The sequence below is a fragment of the Dreissena polymorpha genome, chromosome 4, assembly GCF_020536995.1.
Source record: "Dreissena polymorpha isolate Duluth1 chromosome 4, UMN_Dpol_1.0, whole genome shotgun sequence".
NCBI lineage: Eukaryota > Metazoa > Mollusca > Bivalvia > Myida > Dreissenidae > Dreissena > Dreissena polymorpha.
Genome location: NC_068358.1, coordinates 47,472,214 through 47,482,610, shown reverse-complemented (window position 1 = coordinate 47,482,610; position 10,397 = coordinate 47,472,214).

Here is a 10,397-nt window from a genome sequence, read left to right as displayed (position 1 = left end):
CAATGTCTACTTTATTTGGGAAATATCTTTGAAAAAAAGGTGTTAACAGCTCCAAATAAATCCATATATTGTTATAGATGTCTTTTAAATTGTAAATATTGTATAAAAATTGTATCATTCTTCAATGAAAGTGGTGAAAGTTTATTTTTGGTTCAGTGTCTTTGAACAGACACCATATTAACTATTTGCATTTGTCTATTTCATTAAAATAATTTTTAATTTGGGAATTTTTCTTTTGAATTGTGTGGAAACCATATTAGTATTGTTTAATTTGTGTAACATTTGTGTTTGTTTGTGCATCGGATTATTTTATTCAAGGTTTCTATGAATGTTAAACATTTTCTAAGTTTGTCTTTTCACTTGTTTACCTTTTTTCATGAATTAAGTTCATGTAACATGGGAGCCAAATCTTCAAAATATTGCATTTAAGTTTAACAGTAGTTACTCCCCTTTGACTATAAATGTTTTTATAAAAGTAGTGTAATTGTGTGTATCATTTATGTGTTAATTGTTATTCGAGGTTCGATGTTGTTGTTTTTTATTAGGCCTGCCATTTTTATCTTTCACTTCGTTCGTGCCTTCCATTTAATTGTAATTCTTGTAATGTTTGTAATTACAAAATATGTATTTCCTCTCTTGGGAATACGTTTTTTTAAGTTTAAATGTCTGGAGACATTTTGAATAAGGGAGGGACTGTGTAGGATAGGTCACTCTGTGTTACTGTATGTGTCTATGGCTCATGTACTTGTGTTTATGTCCCTTGTCTTGTATGTGTCCATTTGCTTCTCTTGTGGATTCAGTCCCTTGTCCTGTGTGCGTCCAGCCATGTACTGTGATGTCATACTTGTTTTGTCCAGTGAGAATGTGAATTATCTAATAATCAAGATTTGTATTGGTCAGTTCCAAAACCCTTGTAAAATTCAGTGAAAATTACTGACCATGCTTTCCTTTGCTCTTAGGCTGTCGAAAGACAAACTTGTATTGAAACTTTGATTATATTCTACCAACCTGGAGAGTTTGAAGTTATTTGTATTTGCATTCATGTATTTGTATGCAATGAAAATGAATTTAATTATTTTGAAATAATGTATTTATGTTTTGAAGGTTGTGACATGTGTTAATTGTGTTATTTTGTGTGTTTTAAGGTTTCTGTGTTCTGTCATATGTATAAATACATATACAGTAATTCCGATATACTTTCGGACACATAAACATCGAACCTTGTGCGGCGTTTGCTAGTTATTTGAACCCCTTCCCCACTACATGTATGTATGAAAACATGAAAAACAAAATAAGAATTGTCATCAAACTCTAATTTTGTCAAAGCAAATATGTTGGGTGTGGATTTTTGTCGTTCAAATAATGCTATGTTTTGAGCGGTTGTCAAGTACGTTCATTCTTCACGCTCTGCTTACGCGGATCATCGTCACGCTTGAAGGGGTAATAATTGTTAATTCAACAGTGTACTTGTATTTGTGTATTGGTATATTGGCATAAGCTGCGCATTTACCGTAAAATCAATTTTTACGCCTAAAAAGACACTCATGCCAGCGAAAATTAACGCAGGCAAGCGGACACTGTTGTCTACTGCAAGTGAAACTTCTGCCAACAACAGCATGCTTGAAACGTCCGTGTTTGAAAAAAGCGAACATAAACAGAGTAAAACAAAATTGAAACCAAATAAACCTGTCCCCAAAAAACAGAAAACTATGACTACTTTTGTTACTAACGCGCTAAACGAAAATTGTGACATAAGTGGATTATCGATCGAAAAACGATTAGATGAAATATGCAATAAATTATCACAAGTACTAACAAAAGATGATTCAGCATTTATTACAGATATTATAAAAGAAACTGTAAAACAATTAAAATATACGCTTCTGGGAAATGTAATACGACGAATTGAAATTCTAGAATGTGATGTGTTTGAACACAAACGTGAAATTGACTTACTGAAACAGGAAAGTGCCGCCAAAAACAAACAAATCGAGGTGCCCAAAACAGAAAATGAAACTCTACAACGCACGAAAAACGACGATACAATTAGCCACAACGAGTTCGCTAACAACACCGAAAAATATAGTAGACGGAATAACCTCAGAATAGCCGGTGTTCCGGACGATCAGGACCGTCAATCCTCGGTGTCTGTTACAAACAAAATCGTCTCGCTCGTCAACACGCATCTGGGAATCTCGATTGAGCATTATGATATTGACATTGCCCACAGGCTAGGAAAATTCAATCCTAACAAAAATCGGCCTGTTATAGTGATATTCGTAACACGCCAGATTAAAAATGACATTCTTCGCAAAGCAAAGCTATTCAAAGGATCCGACATCTTCGTGAACGAGGACCTCACGAAACTAAATGCCGAGGTGCTAGCGTCCGTGCGCCTGAAGCAGCCCAGTGCCGATGAAAAGACATAGTCCTTCGAAGGGAAAATGTTCGCTTTGTTCAAAGGAAACGAACATGCTACTCAAATCGAATTCTCTCATTTTAAGAACTGGCTTGAGAAGCCTTGGCCCAAAAAATCATACTCAGAGTGTGTTGAAACCCCAGCTAGTGCAACAAACTGAGTATCATCAAACAAGTCATGAAACGTTTGTGACAACCTTTTGTTTTGCTGTTATGAATTGCTAAAATACGTCATCTTTGTTTCAATAATAGCACTCAATCAGGCTACACAAATGCAGTATAGTTGTTCTTTAGGCATAGTTATCTCCCTGTTAAGAAATACATGTGTATGTATTGAATGAGCATTTAGGCGCACGTGTGTATTGAGGCGCACATGTGAATTTAACACCTATATTTTTCATGGGGAATATAAAAACAGATATAAACACGGCGTCATGTATAATGCTACGTTAAATACAACTTTCTTAGAAGAAGGTTTTTTTTTAATTTTCAACAAAAATGGTCTATTTATTTCAGTAAAGATATATTTGATCTTATAAAAACCTGGTCAAGACATGTTTCAATTTACTTAAATTGATTTCGCATAATTACATTTTTGTGTATTATTAAAAGTTTTTAATAATAACACATTATGCTGCCTGTCCACTGTTGAAAAAATTGTGTCAGAAAATAAAACATTAAACCTGGATATATCTTAATTAAGCTTGTATAAATTGCATGTCTGTTTGTAACAGGTATTGTGCGTGTTAATCTTCTTTGCTTTTCTTAACGTAGTTGACTTACTAATGTTTCATGTACATTATTGTGTTGTGTTTATATCTTATTTTTGCTTATATAGATTGTATGTCGGTTTATTTATATCTTATTTTTGCTTGTATAGACTGTCTGTTTGTATGTTTAATGTATTGTTCTTACTACACAATTTGTCATCGCTATCACTCGACAAAAATTACTTACTAATATTCATATACATGAAATTTGAATTTGATTTTCTTGTCAGCAGCTTTAAGATAGTTTCATATATTTTACAATGCTCATAATGAGACATTAGCTTTAACACTTAAATAAAAAAGTGTAAATTAAGAACTTAAATTAGCAAATTAATAAAAATAGTTTGCCTTTTTAGTAATATGTACTAGAAGACAAAAAAACAACTGTTTAAAAAAACTGTGACCAATATATAATGATATTTTTACTCCAATACAAAATATGTTTTTACGTTCAAGCCTTCTGTCTATGTTGATACCTGTTCGTGTTCATGTTATTTAATATTATTACCACGTTAGTATGTTTGATATAAACTTCTTTTCTCCAGTGTGTGTTAAATATTGAATTTTTTTTTCCTGTATGCATATACATAAATATATACTTCTATTTATGAGTCATGGTAACTTTAAGATTGTATATCAAAACCTCTTCTAATGCATGCTTTCAAACAATGCAGTTTAACTGCTTAAATAAAGTCATGTAAACATAATTTAATAAACACATGTGTATGCCTATGTAATTCAAGATGACCTTATTATTTAATACAAATGGTATGTCTCTGTACATGCTAAACAATATAATATTTTTTTTTGTTATTTTGAACCTTATTTCAATACTGATCGTTCAGTATTACTACTAACTTAATCATGTTTGCACGTAGGCACCTTCAATGCCAATTATTATATTTAAATTTTATCTGTGAAAATTAAAAATGGTTTGAAGGTAATAGGCTTCTGATCTTTCAGTATTACAACTTACTTAATAATTTATGCACTTATGTACCTTCAATGCGAATTAATACATACCAATTTAACCGTGATAATAAAAAATGTTTTGAAGGTACAAGAAGTGATGAACATAAGATCATCTGCTTGTTTTCATTTAACACTTATAGTTTAGCCTTTCATGCCATACAGTTGTAAACATTGCTTCATTTTCGCTTTCATATGAAGCTTTTTTCAAGTGTTAAGTGAACTTTATATTTTGATTGAAATAACACTATCTGATTTTATATAATTGCCTCCTTAACAATTATATTTTATTTCTTATTTCAATTTGTTACAATATAACATGCTGGTCACACTTTAGTTCGTGGTTTTTCTGATGCTTATTAGCAACCGCATTACATGCTTGACACTTTTTAGTCTTTATGCATGTAGTTGTAGTTGTAGTGTTTGTTTAGTTGTTTATAACAACACTTATACTACATAACCAAAATCAACGTGTCTGTACATGTTGTCATTATAATGTTTCTTGTTGGTTATTCATTTCTTAATAACATTGTATAAGCTTATATCTGCATTAAAAAAAGGGGGGAATGAGACAGAAAAAATTATCAATGTTGTTAGTAATAATTAAATCTAGGTAATACATTTTTGATAACATTAAATTTATTGATATCTGCTCTAAAAAATACTACGAAAAATACTTTATTTAAAAATAACTGTTCGAATAATAATTCTGAAATTAACTATTTACTGATTGCATATGTTTTAAATAACATAATTGAAAGCTACAATATGATAGACATCTGGTGTACAACATATCCAAACGAAAGCAAATTCACCTGGCACTTAAACACAAAACCAACAATATTTTGTAGATTATACTATTTTTAAATATCTGAGTCACTTTGCAACATTAATTATGTAGCATAAAACCAGGATTTATGACTGAACATTCTCCAGTTGAACTTAAACAACACAAAATACAAACTGAAGGAGGCCCAGGATACTTTAAAATTAATAACAGCATCTTATTAGATACACAATATCAAACGCAAATAAAACAAGAAATATTCAATACAGTTCAAAATAATAAAGATGCAAACCTAAAAACCTTATGGGCAGTAATTAAAAGAAATATACGTAACACAACAATTAGATACACATCTTTTAAACAAAAAGAAACACACAAACTCGAAACTGAAACCATCGAAATCATTGAAACACTTGAAAAACAATTACATGAAACAATCACAAACGCGGCCGAAGCCATTTAAAATGAGATAACATAAAAAAAACAAGTATTAGAAGGAATTTAGCATACACATCTCAATCGAATAATACTACGAGCACGTGCACAGCATGTTGAACACAATGAAAAAATACAAAATACTTCGCAAACATCGAAAAACGTAGAAGTGAACAAAAAACTGTACACAAATTAGTACTCAATGGCGAAGATATAACAAACAGAGCTCAAATACTAGAAGACCAACGTTCATTTTTCGAAACTCTCTATAAACGAAAACATGTTGAAAACAACACCCTTTTTAAAAGTAAACATTATGATTTAAATCAAGAGGAACAATTACTGTGCGATAGATTACTTAATGAATATGAATGTAGGTTAGCACTGAAAGAAATGAAAAATAACAAAAGTCAAGGATCTGATGGCATCACAATCGAATTTTATAAAATATTCTGGAATGATATTAAAATACATTTAATTAATTTACTTAACTATTCATTTAATAACGAAAACTTAACTTCGCTACAAAAATAAGGTATAATATCACTCATTCCAAAACCTGGAAAATACTTAGAATCCTTATCAAACTGGCGTACAATTAGTTTACTGAGTAATGATTATTAAATTGCGTTGCTTGCTTAAAGGAATTTTAGTAAGTAATATTCTAAATATAGAAATAAATAAACTAGGCATCCCTAATTTTGGACATAAATTGATCGAAGGATGGGAGAGTCTACTAGGCATAAATGGGTTAAAGAACGTTACATTGGTGAAAACATACGTCTGATACAAGAATGCATAAATTATTTCAACCAACCAAACAATTCTGGCCTCATATCATTTGCAGACTTCGAAATGCCTTTCGATTCACTAGACCATTCGTTTATGTTCTCTTGCTTAGAAAATATGAATTTCGGTGAAAGTCTAATTAAATGTGTTAAACTATTTAACCCCGATATCAACAGTATAAACATCAACAATGGCTTTCTCTCAACCAGTTTTAACATCAAACGAGGGGTAAGACAAGGATGTCCACTTTCATCCTCGCTATTTATTATATGCATCGAGTATCTATCACACTACATCCAATCAAATAAACATATAAAGGGAATATCGCTAGAACCTGACGAAAAAATTAAACAGTCCCTATTTGCTGACGATGCAACTTATTTTTCAAATAACAGTAGTGACTCTTTCAATAATCTTAAAGAATCGCTAACCCTTGGCATCGGGTCTTAAACTAAACAAAAGTAAATGCACGGTGCTACGAGTAGGCAAAATTTAACAAAGTAATATTCATCTTAAAAAAGAAATTAAATTCAACTGGACATGTGATGAAGCACCAACGTTAGGAATAACCTTTAAAAACAATGAAAACATATTGCCTAAATTACAAAAATTTAAAAATTGTTTAAAATCATGGCAGCATCGTAAACGTACACTAATCGGAAAAAACACCGTGTTGAAAACGTTTTCACTCCGTACATTAATTTATACACTAACAGTACTCCCAAACCCACCAAATGATATTATTGAAGATAAAAAATCTGAAATATTTAAGTTCATATGAGACGGAAAACCTGATAAAATTAATCGAACTCAATTATTTCTACCAGAAGAATATGGAGGTATAAGACTAACGGATATAGATTCATTCCTGAATGCAATTAAATGCAGTTGGGTTAAAAGATATTTAGACAATACCAATACGAGTAAATGGACATTAATCTACCAGAAAATTCTTAAAAGATATGGTGACTCCTTACGTTTTTCATGTAATATAGACAATAATATCTTAGATAAAATTTCAACCAAAAGCATATTTCTATCAAATGTTCTATCGACATGGTGTGAAATAACTCATGATTAAGAAAACAAAATAAACAGTAAAATAATTATATGGAACAATAAAGACATAGCTACTTACAATAAAACGTTTTTCTATAAACATTGGTTCGAACAAAACATAAAATATGTAGATCAATTGTACGACTACAGAATAAACGACTTATTTTCTTTTGATAACTTATGCTACATATTCGGAATACCTACAAGTAATTTCCTGATGTACTGCACATTGATCAAAAGTATACCCATACATATTAAAGCTGTAACCATTACAAATAACACACCATGTACTAAAAAAACATTCGTAGAAAACATAATTGCAAAACAAAACAAAAACAAGATATTTTACACACTTCAAATTAAAATCTCTTCCAAAATCGCTAAAGCTCAAACTAAATGGCAAAACCTTCTTGGAGAAAACAATTATAATTGGAAACAAATATTTGTTATGCCATATAAATCAACTACTGAAAGCACACTGAGAAACTTTCAATATAATTACATCAACAGAATAATAGCTTCGAATAAACATCTTGTGCAACCTATCCAACACAAATCTATGTGATATGTGTAGTGAACATATTGAAACTCTATGGAATCAATTGACAACCTTTCTAGAGAAATAACAATTAAATGTTAAACTATCTCTCTTAGACATCAGTTTAGGGGCAAAAACCTTCAAAATACAAGAGGTTAATAACGCTGTGAATGGCATAATTATATTAGTGAAATATTTTATATTTAGCATGAAATACAGAAAACAAAAACCTACAATTAACTGTTTCATCAATTATTTAAAACTGAAGATTCAGCTAGAAAAAGAAATTGATCTAAAAATGTTACACTTCTAAACAATGATACACTTCGTATATTTGAACAAAAATGGAAACACATTAAACTTTCATAAACAAGTCCAGTATGCACCCACTTTATGCAAATCATCCTTATTAATAACTATTCTGATTTACTTACAACCAACCAAAAGAAAATAATACATATTAACCTTTTTTTTTAATCAAAAGGAAACCACAAATACAAAAAAGTGTATATTAGCATATCTTGAATAACATGTTTGAACATTATTGCTGCTAAATGGTATCACTTTGTTTTATGATCATACACATTTATACATTGTATGTCTTGTATTGAATAAAAAATCATAAAATATTGACTGCAGTTACTTTGCCTCTCTTAAACACTTTGATTGTTAGCAAATAGCCGAAAATTGACGAAGCTTCAATCGGCATTATGAGGAAGCTAAAAACTTTGATCATTAAATGAATTACCTCGTTTCTATAGCTTCCGTTGCGTTTTCTGAGATATTTATATTATCAACACGCTTAAACCAACCGAATGAACCTTAAATAAAATTAGGAATTTGTTTTTTCCCAAAAGCAATACACGTGATTATCTCGATATATACCTGGACAATTTTCTTTAAACCAAAGTCACCCAGTGTATGTGATTAACGGTCTTGAAAAGACTGTGCTCTCATTTGTATTGAAGATTTTCATTCAATCAACGATTAAACAACCCCGAAAAAACAATTAAAGTTGTAAATTATGACCAAACTTCTAATAAGTCATCATTATTACATTCTTTTCAGTGAATAGAATTTGAATGCAAAAAATTGTTCAGTTTTTTCACGGAGAAAAGATATGCAAAATAACTTATTTTGACGACGTATTATACAATAACGTTTAAAGTTACCACTTTTAAAGCTTTTATTTGCGTATGCCTATCATATTTATTGTACTTAAGCATAGACTTAAAAACTACATTTGCTTATTCGATGTATGATCGTATATTTATTTTATTCGTGGTTATAGAAAAAAACGTTTATCTTGGCTTACATAACCACTCATACGAGAGACGGGCAAGTCGTTTCATCAGTAAAAAATTAAGACGTTAAGACGTATAATAAATTTGGTGTAATAACGCATCATTAAGCACATTTCCACTACGGACTCTATGAGTAAAACACGATACTTTGGTTAATACCAAAACAAGATATGTGTTATATTCACCTTACAATAATAACACCCGCTGTTGCGTAGAGGTAAAGCTTATGCGTTAACACCGAACAGTCTCGGGTCCGAATCCCGCAGGTGGCAAATGATTTGTGATCTTTTGTTGTTTGCTACTCTCCTTATTTTAGACTATTCGAAATAGTATAGTGTTTTATGATTTTTTAAGGCAAAACAGTCTTAACAAGTCTATTTTCTTCCTAGTCAAACTTCCCATTGTCTAATACATTATTCTTAACAGTCACTTTCACCCAAAAAAACTCGGCATTTATTTAATCAGTACGTCGATAATAGGGAGTTCATAATAAAGACAGCACTTTATACGTATTAGTTATCATTTGAAAACAGCCATCCGCCGAACATCTTCGACACTTTAAAATCGCACAAATCGTTTATGAGTAAGCTTATTGAACTTGCTTGCAAAACAACTTGTGACTGTTTTTCATTAATTTTTTCTATGCATAGAATTCCCGCGCTGCATGTTTTGATTGTTGTAGGTAATGCTATCAAGGGCTACCAATATCATTCTGATAGTAGCGTAGAGGTTTGAAAAATGATTGTCAACGTGCTATATCGTCAATTTTTGTAATGGACGTTTAGATATACAATTTGTGGAATCACGTGGTCAGAATTGAGATAAAATGGCCGCCGATGCTTCAATCGAGAAATCAAGTTTTCAAACAGGTACATTTTTTCATTACTTACTTGTTGTTAATCGGATGACGCCTGTTTCTTTAAGCAAAAAAAATATTTATAAAACTGTCTTGAGGAAAAACAACATTTTCAAATACTCGCAAGCCATAACAAAAAGCAGCTACACCGAAACAGGCTTTGAAAACACGAAATAAAATATTATGACAACGTCAAACGTCTGCTTGTGTTGTGCGTGTAAGCTCTAAGACTATAATTATAAAATATTTAGTATAATTTAGTATATTTGCTACCTAGTTTCGGATTAATTTCTTCGACACATCACGTGGAACATAAATATTATTGTCAGTTTGTATTCGCATTGAAAACATGTTTTAACATATTGATCTGATATCTTGAAGACGACCAATAAGTCTACACAAAACGATTATAAAATTATTTCACTTAATTATAAAACATCTAATTTACACCGAAAATATGATCTAACAATGT